The following is a 16,428-nucleotide window of genomic DNA, read 5'->3' as shown; positions in this document are numbered from 1 at the left end:
TTCCACCACTAGCCTATTAGAGAAATGCAAATCAAAAGCACAATGAGATTTCATATCACACCTACTAGAATGGGCAGTATAAAAAACAACCAGAAAACTTGGAATTGTTGGGAAGGATGTGGAGGAAGACAAACAGTCATACACTGCTTGTGCAATGTAAAATGGGGTAGCCACTATGGAAGACACCTTAGCAATTGCTCAGGAAGCTAAGGATAGATTTGTTATGTGGTCGAGCAATCATGCTCCTGGGTTCTTAATCAGAGGAACTGTAAGATGGGACGTGAGCAGACATTTGCTCACCGATGTCCATAGTGGCTTTATTCACAGTTACCAAAGGATGGATCCATCAACCGATGAATGGATAAACAAAAGGTAATATACATATATATATATATATATATAGGAATGCAATTAGGATGTAAGAAAAAATGAAGACCATATTCATGTCACATTATGGAGTTTCTTTTGTGTAAGCTAGGCACAAAAAGATATGATTGCACTCATATCAAGTAATTACAAAACACTAGCTCATAAGGTTATGATCTACACTTATATATAGGTTACTTGGAGATGGAAGGAGTGTAAAAATGGGGAATTAACACTTAATTGTGCAGAATTTTTCATCAGGTTGATTGCAAATCTTTGGAAATGGATAGAGGTGATAGGAGCACTTTATCGTGAATGTTATTGACAGCACTGAATTACATGTGAACATGTGTTTAAAGGGGAAGATTTTGGTCATGTGTATCACTGGAAGGAAAGGTAGAGGGTAGAACATGGGTATAACACGGTGAACCATGTGTGGAGGATGACTGTGGTTAAAAGTACAAATATAAGAGTGTTCCTTCAGGAAATATAGTGAATGCATATCACTATTACAGGTACCAACAATAGGGTAGAATAAGGGGAAATATAACTAATGAAAACTGCAGGCTTTACTTAGCAGTAATATTTTAATATTGTTCCTCCATCACACTAGAGGTAGCACACTAATGCAAAGTGTCAACAAGAGGGGCCGATATGGGAAATTTGTACTTTTCATGAATTTATATAAACCTACAACTCCTCTGATTAGAAAATCATCACAATAAAAACCATTTTCCTATATGAAGAAAACCAGACACAAAGTACTACAAATGGTAGAGGTCTTTTTTGTTCAAAATGTAATTAAACACACAGAGTTTCTTAGACAGGTGTATACCTCTAGTAGCTAAGTGTGAGTAAGCAACCAGGAACACTAGATATTTGAGGAGATTTGTAGTAGGAAACATAGAGATCAAACATGCATACTAAAAAAGGGAGTGATGAAAAGAGAAAAACTCATAGAGGACTTTAGGAAAAAATATTATGGCCATCAGGGAGATAAGGGAATATTGGTTATAAATGAAAGGATATGCATATGTAACTTCATATGTGTGTATTTGTATGTACATATACATGTCTGTGTCCATATGCATGTAGTGGTTACTGCATGCACCATTACACAGACAACCTCACAGCCTTTGCCATTCATGACATGGTTTTCCTGAAAACTAGCAGAAGGGGGAGCCCCAGTACTCACCTCTGCAGGATTGACTACAGGAACAGCATATTTTCTGATCCCTAGAAAGGGCAGCATGAACCCAACTATGACAGTTTGAAGCTATCTGTGGATCTCAGACCAGGTCATGTCCACGGAGGCAATCCCTAAATATAATGTAAATGAGAACAAATAAAAGAAAATTTACACTTATAAAAGGAATAAAATTTTAAATTATAAATATAAGGTTAATAAACATGCAAATGATCCTATATAAACAGTGAGCTAAGTCTCTTGAATAGTTTCTTTTTTTAAAGATTTATTTATTTATTTAATTCCCGCCCCCTCCCCTCCGTTGTCTGTTCTCTGTGTCTATTTGCTGTGTCTTGTTTCTTTGTTCGCTTCTGTTGTAATCAGTGGCATGGAAAGTGTGGGCGGCACCATTCCTGGGGAGGCTGCACTTTCTTTCGTGCTGGGCGGTTCTCCTTACAGTGTGCACTCCTTGCGCGTGGGGCTCCCCTACACAGGAGGCATGGCGCGGCACTCCTTGCACGCATCAGCACTGCGCATGGGCCAGCTCCACACGGGTCAAGGAGGCCTGGGGGTTTGAACCGCGGACCTACCATGTGGTAGACGGATGCCCTAACCACTGGGCCAAGTCCGTTTCCCTAGTTTCTTAATTATATTAACCATCTCATCAGTCGTACTAGGTCCTTTCATGTTGAGATTTCATAATGAGAAAGTGACATATTTCTGGTGTGTTCCTCAAGTTCAAACTATGTGTGCTTGAGGGAGGAATTGACCAAGGAGGAAATCACGTGTGTGTCCAGGAGGTGAAGGTAGAAGATCTTCAGCCCATGGGAGAAGTTCTTTTGATCCACTGGCCTCAAAGACTCTCAGATAGAATTGGAGAGGATCATTCCTGCCTGGTGGCTCTGCAGGCCTGAGTGGAGCAGAAGCTCAGTGCTGCTTAAAGAATGACCCAGGCCCACTGCTGAAGGAGGAACCATCAGGGAGTGGAAGGGATTCTAAACACATTTAATTTGGAAAAGTGCCTGGTGCTCTGGTGGTTCTCATGACCTCTTCTTGAGACTCCAGTGTTTTCAGCATCTTCTTCAACTCTTCTTCTTGTTTGGAACATCTGGATCTCTCTGCCTGTAGTTCTAGGACCACAGAAGTTAATTCCTCCATCAACATTGCTGTTGTTCCCTTAGCCTTTCTGTAGGTGTCAATAAGGTTGAGCATTTTTAAAGTCACTTTCTAAGGAAGGACACATGGCTCAACTGATAGAGTGTCCACCTACCACATGGAAGGTCCAGGGTTCAATATCCAGCACTTCCTGGTCCATGTGGTGAGCTGGTCCATGTGCAGTGCTGCCGTGCACAAGAAATGCCCTGCCACACAGGGGTTCCCCTGCTTAGTGGTGCCCCACATGCAAGGAGTGTGCCCTGCAAGGAGAGCTCCCCCATGTGAAAAAAGCACAGACTGCCCAGGAGTGGCACCACACACATGCAGAGCTGACCCAGCAAGATAATGGAAAAAAAAGAGACACAGTTTCCAGGTGCTGCCTGTCAAGAATGCAAGTGGACACAGGAGAACATGCAGCAAATGGACACAGAAAGCAGGCAAATGGGGGGTGGGGGAGAGAAAGAAATAAAATACATCTTTTAAAAAATAAATAAATAAAGTCGCTTAGTGTAGCCTAGCATCCCCTAAAGATCACTTACTCTCTGCTTACCTCTTGTGAGCAGCACTCATCTTATCAAGAAGTTGACTTTGCTTGTCAGTCAGTGTAGCTAGTGTGTCTGTCTGCAAGCTGCTCTTCATGTCTTATAAAAAGTTGGCTTATAACAGACTGCACAAGTCTGAACTAAAGTATGAAACAAAACAGAATGCTGGTGAATATTGACACATGCCTCAGTTCCCCCCTGGAGGCTGTGGAATGTGAGGTCTGGACTAGTGTCATTGGGCTCCTTCCCCACCTCTCACAGATTCCCAAGGACCATTCAAAAGACACTTTCTGTTCATGGGGATGGACATTATCCATCATCATTTCCTGGTTAGTGGTCCTGGGTGAGTCCAATGAATTGGAGTGTAGGTGTTGCAGTGCTTCTGTAATTCAGGGCTCAACTGACACATGGATGGGCCAAAGGTTTAAGTCTCTTGGACATATATTTATCAAGTATAGTGCTAAATATAGGTTCAAGTAAAGGGGCAGAAGAGCCATGTGTAGAGATCCCATAAATGAGTGTAACTCTATATATTCTTATGAATATTTTTCTCTCTATCTCTCTGGTTTTTAAAATTGATGTAAAAATTTTAAATAGTGAAATGCACAGATCTTAACTGCATGCTTTGTCATATTTTTAAAAGTGTCATCCCCTGTTTCTACAGTACTAATGACCCTATCAAGGTATGAATCATTTCCATTAATCTGGAAAATAATCCCTATGCCCTACACTCATTACATACCCCCCAACATATTCACCCATGTTCTGATTTTCTGTTATCATAAATCAGGTTTGCCACATCTTCAGAGTCATAAAAATGAAATAAATTGGAATTTACATTTTGGCACATGCATCTTTTGCCCAAAACATTGTTTCAGAATCATTCATGTTTGGTAGATCAGCAGTTCTCTCATTTTTTATCATTGTGTCCTTTGACTTTGAATGACTATATTACAAAAGGTTTACTCATGTTCCTCTTGGTGGATATTTTGGTCCTTCGAGTTTGGGATATTATGACCATCCATGTATGTGTCCTTTATATCTGGACATGCTTTTTTTTCTCCTGGGTGATAGAAGGAAAGCTTAATCCCAAAAGATCCTTCACATCTTAACTAATTGCTTCCCTATTATCAACACTTTGTATGTGTGTAGGATCATTATTAAGTTGGTTAAATTAAGTCTTTTACCCATTTTTAACTTGGGTGATTTGTCATTTTAGTGTGGAGCTGTAGAATCTCTTTATATATCATGGATATTAAACCTTTATTGGATATGTGATTTCCAAAATTTTTTCCCTTCAGTCAGTTTCTTTCTCACCTTCTTACTAATCTTACCCCTATCTAACACCTTAAACAAAAATTAATTGAAAATGAGCAAAGACCTGAAGATATGAACCAGGACCATAAAACTCACAGAAGAAAATGTGGGGAAGAGTCTTCCGATATTGTGCTGGGCAACTGTTTCTTAAACTTACATTCAAAGCACAGGCAATGAAAGAAAAAAAGATAAAGAGAACCTCCTCATAAGCAAGTCATTTGTGCTTAAGAGGACCTGGTCAATAAAGCAGCCAGCGCAATGGAAGAAAATATTTGGAAGTTGAACAAAAATGAGAACAAAACATATCAAAACCTGTGGGACAACACAAAGGCACTGCTAAGAGAGAAATTTATAGCCTGCAATGCTTATATTAAAAAAGAAGAAATAAGGAAGCAGTTGTAGCTCAAGTGGTTGTGCACCTGCTTCCCAACTACGGGGTGCAGGCATCAATCTCCAGCTCTGGTACCTAAAAACAAACAAACAAACAAAAAATCAGAGCTAAAATTGAACTAACTGCACATCTGGAGGAACTAGAAAAAGAACAGCAACCTAATCCTAAACCAAGCTGAAGAAAAGAAATAGTAAAGATCAGAGCGGAAATAAATGAAATCAAGAACAAAAAAAAACCCATAGGGAATGGGAAGCAGCTGTGGTTCAATCATTTGGGCTCCCATCTACCATATGGGAGGCCCTGGGTTCGCATCCTGGGGCCTCCTTATGAAGGCAGGCTCCCCCGTACTCTGTGGTGAGCCACCAGCCCTGGCATCATGGAGTGCTGTCAGCCTGCAAGCACAGTGGAGTGCTGCTGCCCACAAGTGCCATGGAGACCTGACACAGCAAGGTGACACAACATAAAAGGGAGACAAGAAACAAACAAACAAACAAACACAGAAGAGCACACAGTGAATGGACACAGATACCAGAAAACAGGCAAGCCACAAAGGGAGCGGGGGGGGGAGGAAATAAATAAAAAATAAATACAGACACAGAAGACAACACAGTGAATGGACACAGAGAGCAGACAGCAAGCAACCTGTAAGGGGGGGATATGGAATGAATGAATGAATGAATGAATGAATGCAATAGGGAGAATCAACAAAAAGAAAAATGAAAAGTTGGTTCTTTGAGAAGTCCAACAAATTTGACAAATCCTTAGGGAGAGCAATAATCAAAAAAGATGCAAATATATAAAATCAGAAATGAGAAGGACACATTACCGTAGACCCTGCAGAAATGAGAGACCAAAAAAGGATGCTATGAACTACCATGTGCAAAAAATGAGACAATGTAGATGAGATGGGCAAATTCCTAGAAAACACAAAATACTAGGGGTTCTGAACAAGGGTTTGACACTCCCGCAAGGGTCCGTGGGAGGATTACAGGGGCTCGATAAGCTTGAAGGAATTTTGAATAATCCTAAATTTTAATTTATTTTTATTTTTATTTTTTAAAGAGTTATTTATTTATTTATTTATTTCTCTCCCCTCCTCCCCATCCCAGTTTTCTGTTCTCTGTGTCTATTTGCTGCATCTTCTTTGTCCGCTTCTGCTGTCGTCAGCGGCACGGGAATCTGTGTTTCTTTTTCCTTGCTTCATCTTGTTGTGTCAGCTCTCCGTGTGTGTGGCACCATTCCTGGGCAGGCTGCACTTTCTTTCGTGCTGGGTGGCTCTCCTTATGGGGTGCACTCCTTGCGCATGGAGCTCCCCTATGCGGGGGACCCCCTGCATGGCAGGGCACTCCTTCCATGCATCAGCACTGCACATGGGCCTGCTCCACATGGGTCAAGGAGGCCTGGGGTTTGAACATCGGACCTCCCATGTGGTAGATGGATGCCCTAACCACTGGGCCAAGTCCACTGCCCTAAATTTTAATTTAAAGACATGCCCATGTTAAGTGTCAAAAACTCTGCTGCTACATTCTGAGATTCATGGTTTTCACCTGACTGGCAAAGGGGTCTGTGGAACAGAAAAGATAAGAACCCCTGACCTCCACTGACTCTAGAGGAAATAGGAGATCTCAATAAACCAATCACAAGTAAAAAGATTGAAACAGTCATCAAAAACCTCCCAAAGGGATGTGGATTTGGCTCAACTGATACAGCATCTGCCTACCACATGGGAGGCCAAGGGTTCAAACCCAGGGCCTCCTGATCCATGTGGTGAGCTGGCCCACATGCAGTGCTGATGTGTGCAAGGAGTGCCATGCCACACAGGGTGTCCCCAGCATAGGGGAGCTCCACTCACAAGGAGTACACCCCATCATGAGAGCCGCCTGTACAGAAAAGTACAGCCTGCCCAGGAGTGGTGTTGCACACATGGAGAGCTGGCGCAACAAGATGCCACAACAAAAAGAGACTCAGATTCCTGGTGCTGCTGACAAGAATAGAAGCAGACACAGAAGAATACACAGCGAATGGACTCAGAGAGCAGACAACTGGGGGGAGAGGGGTGGGAAATAAATAATAAATCTTAAAAAAAAAAAAAACCTCCCAAAGATGAAAAGTTCAGGATCAGATGTCTTCACAGGTGAATTCTTCCAGTCATTCAAAGATGATCTAATACCAAACTTGCTCAAGCTTTCCAAAAAAATTGAACAGGAAAGAATGCTACCAAACTGATTCTATGAAGGCAACATCACCTGAATATCAAAACCAGATAAAGATACCACAAAAAAGAAAATTATAGTCCAATACTCTAATGAATATAAGTACAAAAGTCTTCAACAAAATACTTGCAGACCAAATAAAAAATCACATTAAGAGAATTATCGCCACAAGCAAGTTGGTTTTATCCCAGGTATGCAAGGGTGGTTCACCACAAGAAAATCAATTAATGTAATAAACCACATTGATAAACTGAAGAGGAAAAATCACATGATCGTCTCGAGTGATGCAGAAAAGGCATTTGTCAAAATACAGCACCTTTTCTTGATAAAAACTCCCAAAAGATAAGAATAGAAAGAAGCTTTCCCAATGTGGTAAAATGCATATAAGAAAACCCTACAGCTAGCATGGTACTCAATGGTGAAAGGTAGAATGTTATGGGAAACTGACTTACCTATTTGTTGCTTCCTCTTATTATAGATGATGTTGCACTTTCTTCCTGTTATTGTAAATGTTACCTTATTGTAGATATTGCAGATGCTTCCTATTGTGAGCTGATTGCAGCAGTAGAAAGCTTTCCTGCTGAGATCAGGAACAAGACAAGGATGCCCACTGTCACTATTGTTATTCAATATTGTACTAGAAATTCAAGCTAGAACAATTAGGTTAAATAGAGAAATAAAAGGCATCCAAATAAGTAAGGAAGAAGTAAAACTTCCACTATTCACTGAGGATATGATTGTATACCTAGAATCTCCTGAAAAATCCATAACAAAGCTACTAGACCTAATAGACAAGTTCGGCAAAGTGTCAGGATACAAGATTAACATGCAAAAATGAATAGCGCTTCTATACATTACTGGTGTGCAATCTGAGAAGGAAATCAGAAAAAAAAATCCATTTATAATAGTAACTAAAATAAAAATTTAGGAATAAAATTAAGCAAAGATATAAAGGGCCCATATTCAGTAAACTCCAACACATTGCTGAAAGAAACCAAAGAAGGCTTAAATCAATGGACAGCCTTTGCTCCTGGACTGGAAGGCTAAATATCATTAAGATGTCAATTCTACCCAAACAGATTTACATATTCAGTGCAATCCCAATAAAAGTTTTTTTTTTTTGCAGAGATGGAAAAACCAATTATCACATTTGTTTGGAAGGGAAAGTGTCCCTGAATAGATAAAAAATGACTTGAAAAAAGAACAAAGTTGGAGGACTCTCACTTTTGGACTTTAAAGGATATTACCAAGGGAAGCAGATTTGACTCAACTGATAGAGTGTTCACCTACCATATGGGAGGTCCAGTGTTCAAACCCAGGGCCTCCTGACCCATGTAGTGAGCTGGCCCACATGCAGTGCTGCCGTGCTTAAAGAGTGCCGGGTCATGCAGGGGTATGCCCCATGAAGGGAAGTCCCACATGCAAGGAGTGCACCCCCTAAGGAAAGCTGCCGCACATGAACAAAAAGCACAGTCCACCCAGGAGTGACACAGCACACACGGAGAGCTGATGCAGCAAGATGACACAATGAAAAGAGACACAGATTCCCAGTGGCCGCTCACAAGAATGCAAGGGGACACAGAAGAACACACAGCAAATGACACAGAGAACAGGAAATGGGAAAAATAATTAAATAAATAGACCTTTTTTAAAAATAGAAAAATAAAGGATAATCCTGAGCTGGTGGTAAAAACAGCATGGTACTGGCATAAAGACAGATTAACCAAAGGAAACAAATTAAGAATTCAGAAATAGACCCTCACATCTATTGTCAAGTATTTTTGACAAGCCTGTCAAGCCTTTCCAGCTAGGCCAGAACAGTCTACTCCCTTGGTGCAGGGAGAACTGGATATCCACAGCCAAAAGAAAGAGGACGCTTTTCTCACACCTTACACAAAAATTAATTCAAAATGGGTCAAGACCTAATATAAAAGAGACAACCATAAAAATGCTAATAGAAAATGTAGGAAAACATCTTTGACATCTTGTGACCAGTGGTAGTTCTTAAACTTTACACCCAAAGCACAAGCAACAAAAGATAAAATAGATAAATGGGACTGCCTCAAAGTTAAACACTTTTGCACCTCAAAGGACCTTGTCAAAAGGGTCCTTTCCATTTCCCCCTTACATTAGGTCAAACAGCATTTTAAACTCCTGTTATTATATGTAGACAGGGATATTCTGCTGGTCCATGTTGAACCTTTAATTCAAGGTCATTTTCTAGTTATGTCATCAACTGGTACTTGGTAGTGATCCCTCGGTGCCAGGGAAGCTCATCCCTGGTTGTCATGTCTCACGCTGGGGGGAAGCCATTGCATTTACATGCTGAGCTTGGCTTTGAGACTGGCCACATTTGAGTAACACAGAGGCTGTCAGGAGGGAACTCTTAGGCACAGTGCTGCTCTAGGCCTTGTTCTTATTTCAGGTGTATAGGCTCACAAGCATAATCATTAGTATCAGGGGCTCACTGTTGGACCCTCATTCCTTCCTGGTCCTTACCGTTGCCCCTGGGGGACTGCAGCTGTTCCCCTAGGGACCATGACAGAGCCTCCTTTAATCCATTTTGAGCTAATGTTTATATAACATATGAGATAGGGGTCCTCTTTCCTTCTTTTGGTTATGGATATCCCATTCTCCCAGCACTATTTGTTGGCTGGACTGTTCTACTCAAGCTGGGTGGGTTTAACCAGCTAGTTAAAAATCATTTGACCCGGGAGGGGGCAAGATGGTGGCTGAGTGAACATCCCTGTTAGGGTCTTCTGCAGGGAATCGGCTGGGCAGCGTTGGAGACTCTTTGGGACCGGATTGTTTTGGGATTTTTGCTGGACTGGAGGTGTCTGGACATCGATTTGGAGGGAAGGTAACAGAGAGGATCCGTCTGAGAAATATACACGGAGATCCCAGCTACCTGTAGAGGATTCCCTCCTTGGGTAGGCGGAGACGAGGCATCTAGCCCCGCTCGGTGGGGCTGAGCCAGGCCGGGCCGCAGTGGCGGACGCCGGAGCCAGGCCGGGCTGTGCTGGCGGCGAGCGGGGCCGGGCGGGGCCGAGCCGGGCCGAGCCGGGCCGCGGCGGCGTGCAGAGCCGGGCGGGGCCAGTTCAGGCCGCGGCGGCGGGCGGCGGACGCCGGAGCCAGGCCTGGGCCGCTGTAGCGAGCGGAGCCGGGCGTAGCCGGGCCGGGCCGCGGCGGCATATGGAGCCGGGCGGGGCCGGTGCAGGCCGCGGCGGCAAGAGGCGGATGCCGGAGCTGGGCCGGGCCGCTGTAGCGAGCGGAGCCAGGTGGAGCCGGGTCAGGCCGCGGCGGCGTACGGAGCCGGGCGGGGCCGGTCCAGGCCTCGGCGGCGGGAGGTGGACACGGGAGCCGGCTGGGCAGCTGTAGCGAGCGGAGCCAGGCGGAGCCAGGCCAGGCCGCAGTGGCGTAAGGAGCCGGGCAGAGCCAGTCCAGGCCTCCGCGGTGGGCAGCGGCGGGCGGAGCCGGGCCTGCGGAGGGGTTTCTGTTCTTTGTTTTTTTTTTTTGTTTTTTTTTTTTTTTTTTGGAGTATCTGCAGTACTGGGGAGTTCGTGGGCCCTGGGCGGCCTATTGGGGGTTTGTGGGAAGGGAGGTGCTTGCAGACCCATTTGGGCAGACAGACGGGGGGTTTTAGGGCAAAGCGGGGGGAAGTTGTTGTTTTAGATAGTGTTGCAATTGTGACACGTGTATACCTGTATCTCTCTTCCCCCTATCTGTTCCCCACCGTTTACCCATCCTCTTTTTCTTTCTTCCTTTCTTCTTGTCTTTCTTTTTTTCTTTATTATAATGAGTTTTTTTGTTTTTCGGTTTTATCTTTCCCTCTTGTCCCTCATCTTCCACTTATTTTATTTTAATTCAAGTATACAATAGGTGCTACAGGGAACACCTCACGTTTGCTGGGGTTTTCCCATCCTCCACTGTCTCATTTCTGTGTGAACTGATTTAGGCTACCTACACTATCCCCCTTCCCCTGCATCTTGATATCCACTATCATCTACTGTCTCTCCTATATTCCACCCCCAACCTCCCGTTCTTTGATCCACAAAGTGTCTAACTCTTAATTTCTAATACCTTTGTTCTGTTTTCTGTCTCTTATCCATTCTTGAAACTATTACCTTTCTTTTCTTTTTCCCTCTCTCAGGAAAACAATAGCTTTGTAGTTCATACCATATTCCTCCCATATTCAGTCATCTACTTCATAAAAGGTACTCTACCTACAGCTATAACTCTATACAATCTACACGAATCTAACCTCCATCCTCCCAGATCTCATATTCTTGCTTTGTTAACATACATCACCAATACTACTTTACACTTTTCCCTTGCTTACACAATTGCCTTTCCCCAACACTAATACTTTCCTCTAAAGTGAGCTTAACCAACAACAAGTAACTAGAATAAGAAGAAAAAAGTGACAAAGAGAAGATATAACACCTATGCAAAAATAACAACTAATTAACCTCCAAGAGCAGACAAAGAAGCTAAGGAACTGATTAAATTCGTCAAAATAAAGAGATGACCAGAAAGCAACAAAAATCTACAAACCAAACCAATAATCAGGAAAACATGGCTGAATCCAATCAACAAACCAATAATCACGAAGGGGAGCAAAACTTGGCACAAGCAATGAAAGATCTCAGAACATTTATCACCGACAAATTTGATGCAGTAATGAAAGAGGTTAACAACATGAAGACATCACTTGGAGGGGAAATTGCAGACATACGCAAAAACATAACAGATATGATGGGAATGAACACCACAGTTCAAGAAATCAAAAATACACTTGCAGCAAATATCAGCAGACTAGAAGAGACAGAGCAGAGAATTAGTGATGTGGAAGACAGTACATCAGAAACCAAACAGATAGTGGAAGGGGTTAATAAGAAGATAGAAAAAATCCAATTAGGATTTAGGGACCTGAATGACAATGCAAAACGCTCAAACATACGTATTATAGGCATTCCAGAAGGTGAAGAGAAGGGAAAGGGGTCAGAAAGAGTGTTGCAGGAAATAATGGCTGAAAACTTCCCAAATCTACTGAAAGAGACAGATGTACATATCCAAGATGCACAGCGCACTCCACAAGTCATAAACCCCAACAGGCCCACCCCAAGACATATACTTGTCAAATTATCCAATGCTCAAGACAAAGAGAAAATCCTAAAAGCAGCAAGAGAAAAGAAAACCATCACATACAAGGGAAGCTCAATTAGATTAAGTGCTGATTTCTCTTCTGAAACCATGGAGGCAAGAAGACAGTGGTATGATATAGTCAAGGTACTAAAGGAAAAAAATCTCCAACCAAGAATACTCTATCCAGCTAAACTAGCATTCAAACATGATGGAGAGTTCAAAATATTCGCAGACAAACAGAAACTGAAAGAGTATACCAAAAAGAAACCTCCCCTTCAAGAAATTCTAAAGGGAGTTCTGCAGGAAGAAAGGAAAAAACAGGAAAGGCAAAGTTGGAGGAGAGTATAAGACCAACAACAACAAAAAAAAAGACAAAAAAAATATACAAACAAAATATGACAAACACAAATCCAATCAAAATATGGCTAACACAAATAATTCCTTGATAGTAATAACACTGAATGTCAACGGATTAAACTCACCTATCAAAAGATTCAGACTGGGACATTGGATAAGGAAATATGACCCATCCATATGCTGTCTACAAGAGACACATCTTAGACCCAGAGACGCATGGAGATTGAAAGTGAATGGCTGGAAAACAATCATACAAGCTAACAATAACCAAAAAAAGGCAGGAGTAGCTATATTAATACCAGACAAAATAGACTTTAAATGTGAAACAATTGTGAGAGACAAAGAAGGATACTACATTTTAGTGAAAGGGAAAATCTGTCAAGAAGATCGAACAATCATAAATATCTATGCCCCTAACAAGGGTGCCTCTAAATATGTCAGGCAAATGCTGGAAAAACTAAGTGAAAGAATAGATACATCTACAATTATAGTGGGGGATTTTAATACACCACTATCAACTCTGGACAGAACATCTCAAAAGAGAATCACCAAAGAAACAAAACATCTGAATAGTATATTAGAGGAGCTCGACCTAATAGACATATATAGATCGCTACACCCAAACACAGCAGGATATACATTTTTCTCAAGCGCACATGGATCATTCTCCAAGATAGATCATATGCTAGGCCACAAAGAAAGGCTGAACGAATTCAGAAAGATTGAAATCATACAAAACATTATCTCTGACCACAGTGGAGTCAAGCTGGAGATTTGCAAGGGACAGAAGCCCAGATTTCACACCACGATTTGGAAATTAAACAGCACACTCTTAGAAAAACAGTGGGTCAAAGAGGAAATCTCAAAAGAAATCAATGACTATCTTGAAACAAATGATAATGATAACACAACATACCAAAATTTATGGGATGCAGCAAAAGCAGTACTGAGAGGGAAGTTTATAGCCATAAATTCATATATCAAAAAAGAAGAAAGAGCAAAAATTGAAGAACTAACTGCACATTTGAAGGAATTAGAAAAACAACAACAAAGTAACCCAACAGGAAGAAGAAGGAAGGAAATAACAAGATAAGAGCAGAACTAAATGAAATAGAAAATAAGAAAGCACTTGAACAGATAAACAAGACCAAGAGCTGGTTTTTTGAGAAGATTAACAAAATTGACAAACCTTTAGCAACACTAACAAAGAAAAAAAGAGAGAAGATGCAAATACACAAAATAAGAAATGAGAAAGGCGATATCACCACTGACCCCACAGAAATAAAGACTATCATAAGAGGATATTTTGAAAAACTATATTCCAACAAAAATGACAATCTAGAGGAAATGGACAAATTCCTAGAAACACATAAGCAGCCCATATTGACAAAAGAAGAAATTGATGATCTTAACAAACCAATCACAAGCAGAGAGATAGAATCAGTTATTAAAAATCTCCCAACTAAGAAGAGCCCAAGGCCAGATGGCTTCACAGGTGAATTCTACAAAACATTCCGGAAAGAACTGACACCAATCCTGCTGAAACTATTCCAAAACATCGAAACAGAAAGAACATTACCCAACTCCTTCTATGATGCCAACACTACCCTAGTACCAAAGCCAAACAAAGACATCACAAGAAAGGAAAATTACAGACCAATTTCTCTAATGAACCTAGACGCAAAAATACTTAACAAAATACTTGCTAATCGTATTCAACAACACATTAAATGTATTATACACCACGACCAAGTGGGATTCATCCCAGGTATGCAAGGATGGTTCAACATAAGAAAATCAATCAATGTAATACACCATATAAACAGATTGAAGGAAAAAAATCACATGATTATATCTATTGATGCAGAAAAAGCATTTGACAAAATACAGCACCCTTTCTTGATAAAAACACTCCAAAAGATTGGAATACAAGGGAATTTTTTGAACATGATAAAGAGTATATATGAAAAACCTAAAGCCAATATTGTTTACAATGGAGAAATCCTAGATTCCTTCCCTCTAAACTCAGGAACAAGACAAGGATGCCCACTGTCTCCGCTCCTATTTAACATTGTCTTAGAAGTACATGCTCGAGCACTGAGGCAAGAACCAGAAATAAAAGGCATTCAAATTGGAAAGGAAGAAGTCAAAATTTCATTATTTGCAGATGACATGATCCTATACATAGAAAACCCTGAGAGATCTACAACGAAGATTCTAGAACTCATAAATGAGTTTAGTAAAGTCGCAGGTTATAAGATCAATGCGCAAAAATCAGTAGCATTTCTGTACACTAACAATGAGCAAGATCAGGAGGAAATCAAGAAACAAATACCATTCACAATAGTAAATAAAAAAATCAAATACTTAGGAATAAATTTAACTAAAGAGGTAAAGAACTTATATACCGAGAACTATACAAGATTGTTCAAGGAAATCAAAGAGGACCTAAATAAATGGAAGACTATTCCTTGTTCATGGATAGGAAGACTGAACATTATTAAGATGTCTATCCTACCAAAACTGATCTACACATTCAATGCAATCCCAATAAAAATCAACGCAGCCTTCTTTAAGGAACTAGAAAAACTAACTATGAAATATATTTGGAAAGGAAAGAGACCCCGACATACTGAAAAAGAAAAACGAAATTGGAGGAATCACACTACCTGACTTCAAAACATACTATAAAGCTACGGTGGTGAAAACAGCATGGTATTGGCATAAGGAGAGACACATAGACCAATGGAATCGAATTGAAAGCTCTGATATAGAATCTCACATATACAACCACATAATATTCGATAAAGCCACCAAACCCTCTCAACTGGGAGAGAGTGGCCTATTCAACAAATAGTGTCTGGAGAACTGGATAGCCATATGTAGAAGAATGAAAGAGGATTACCATCTCACACCTTATACAAAGATCAACTCAAGATGGATCAAAGACCTAAATATAAGAGCCAAGACCATATAAACCTTAGAAAGCAGTGTAGGGAAACATCTACAGGACCTTGTAATAGGAAATGGATTTATGAATATCTCACCAAAAGCACGAGCAGCAAAAGAACAAATAGATAAATGCAACTTCCTCAAAATTAAAGCCTTCTGCACCTCAAAGGAGTTTGTCAAGAAAGTAAAAAGGGAGCCCACACAGTGGGAGAAAATATTTGGCAATCATATATCTGATAAGAAACTTATAACTTGCATATATAAAGAACTCCTATATCTTGAAAATAAAAAGATAAACAACCCATTTAAAAGATGGGAAAAAGACTTGGACAGACACTTCTCCAAAGAAGAAATACAAATGGCAAGAAAGCACATGAAAAAATGTTCCAAATCTCTAGCTATCAGGGAAATGCAAATCAAAACTACAATGAGATTCCATCTTACACCCATAAGATTGGCAGCTATGAAAAAAACAGAAGAATACAAGTGCTGGAGAGGATGTGAAGGAAGGGGAACACTCATCCACTGCTGGTGGGAATGCAGAAGGATCCAACCATTCTGGAGGACAGTATGGCGGTTTCTCAAAAAACTAGCCATAGATTTGCCATATGACCCAGCAATACCACTGCTGGGTATATACCCAGCAGAACTGAAAACAAGGACACAAACCGATATATGTACACCAATGTTCATAGCAGCATTGTTCACTATTGCCAAAAGTTGGAATCAACCCAAATGCCCATCAACAGATGAGTGGATCAAAAAAATGTGGTATATACACACAATGGAATAATACTCGGCTGT

Source organism: Dasypus novemcinctus, chromosome 29, assembly GCF_030445035.2.
Source record: "Dasypus novemcinctus isolate mDasNov1 chromosome 29, mDasNov1.1.hap2, whole genome shotgun sequence".
NCBI lineage: Eukaryota > Metazoa > Chordata > Mammalia > Cingulata > Dasypodidae > Dasypus > Dasypus novemcinctus.
The sequence above is the reverse complement of the archived record's forward strand: the minus strand, read 5'-3'. Positions refer to the sequence as shown.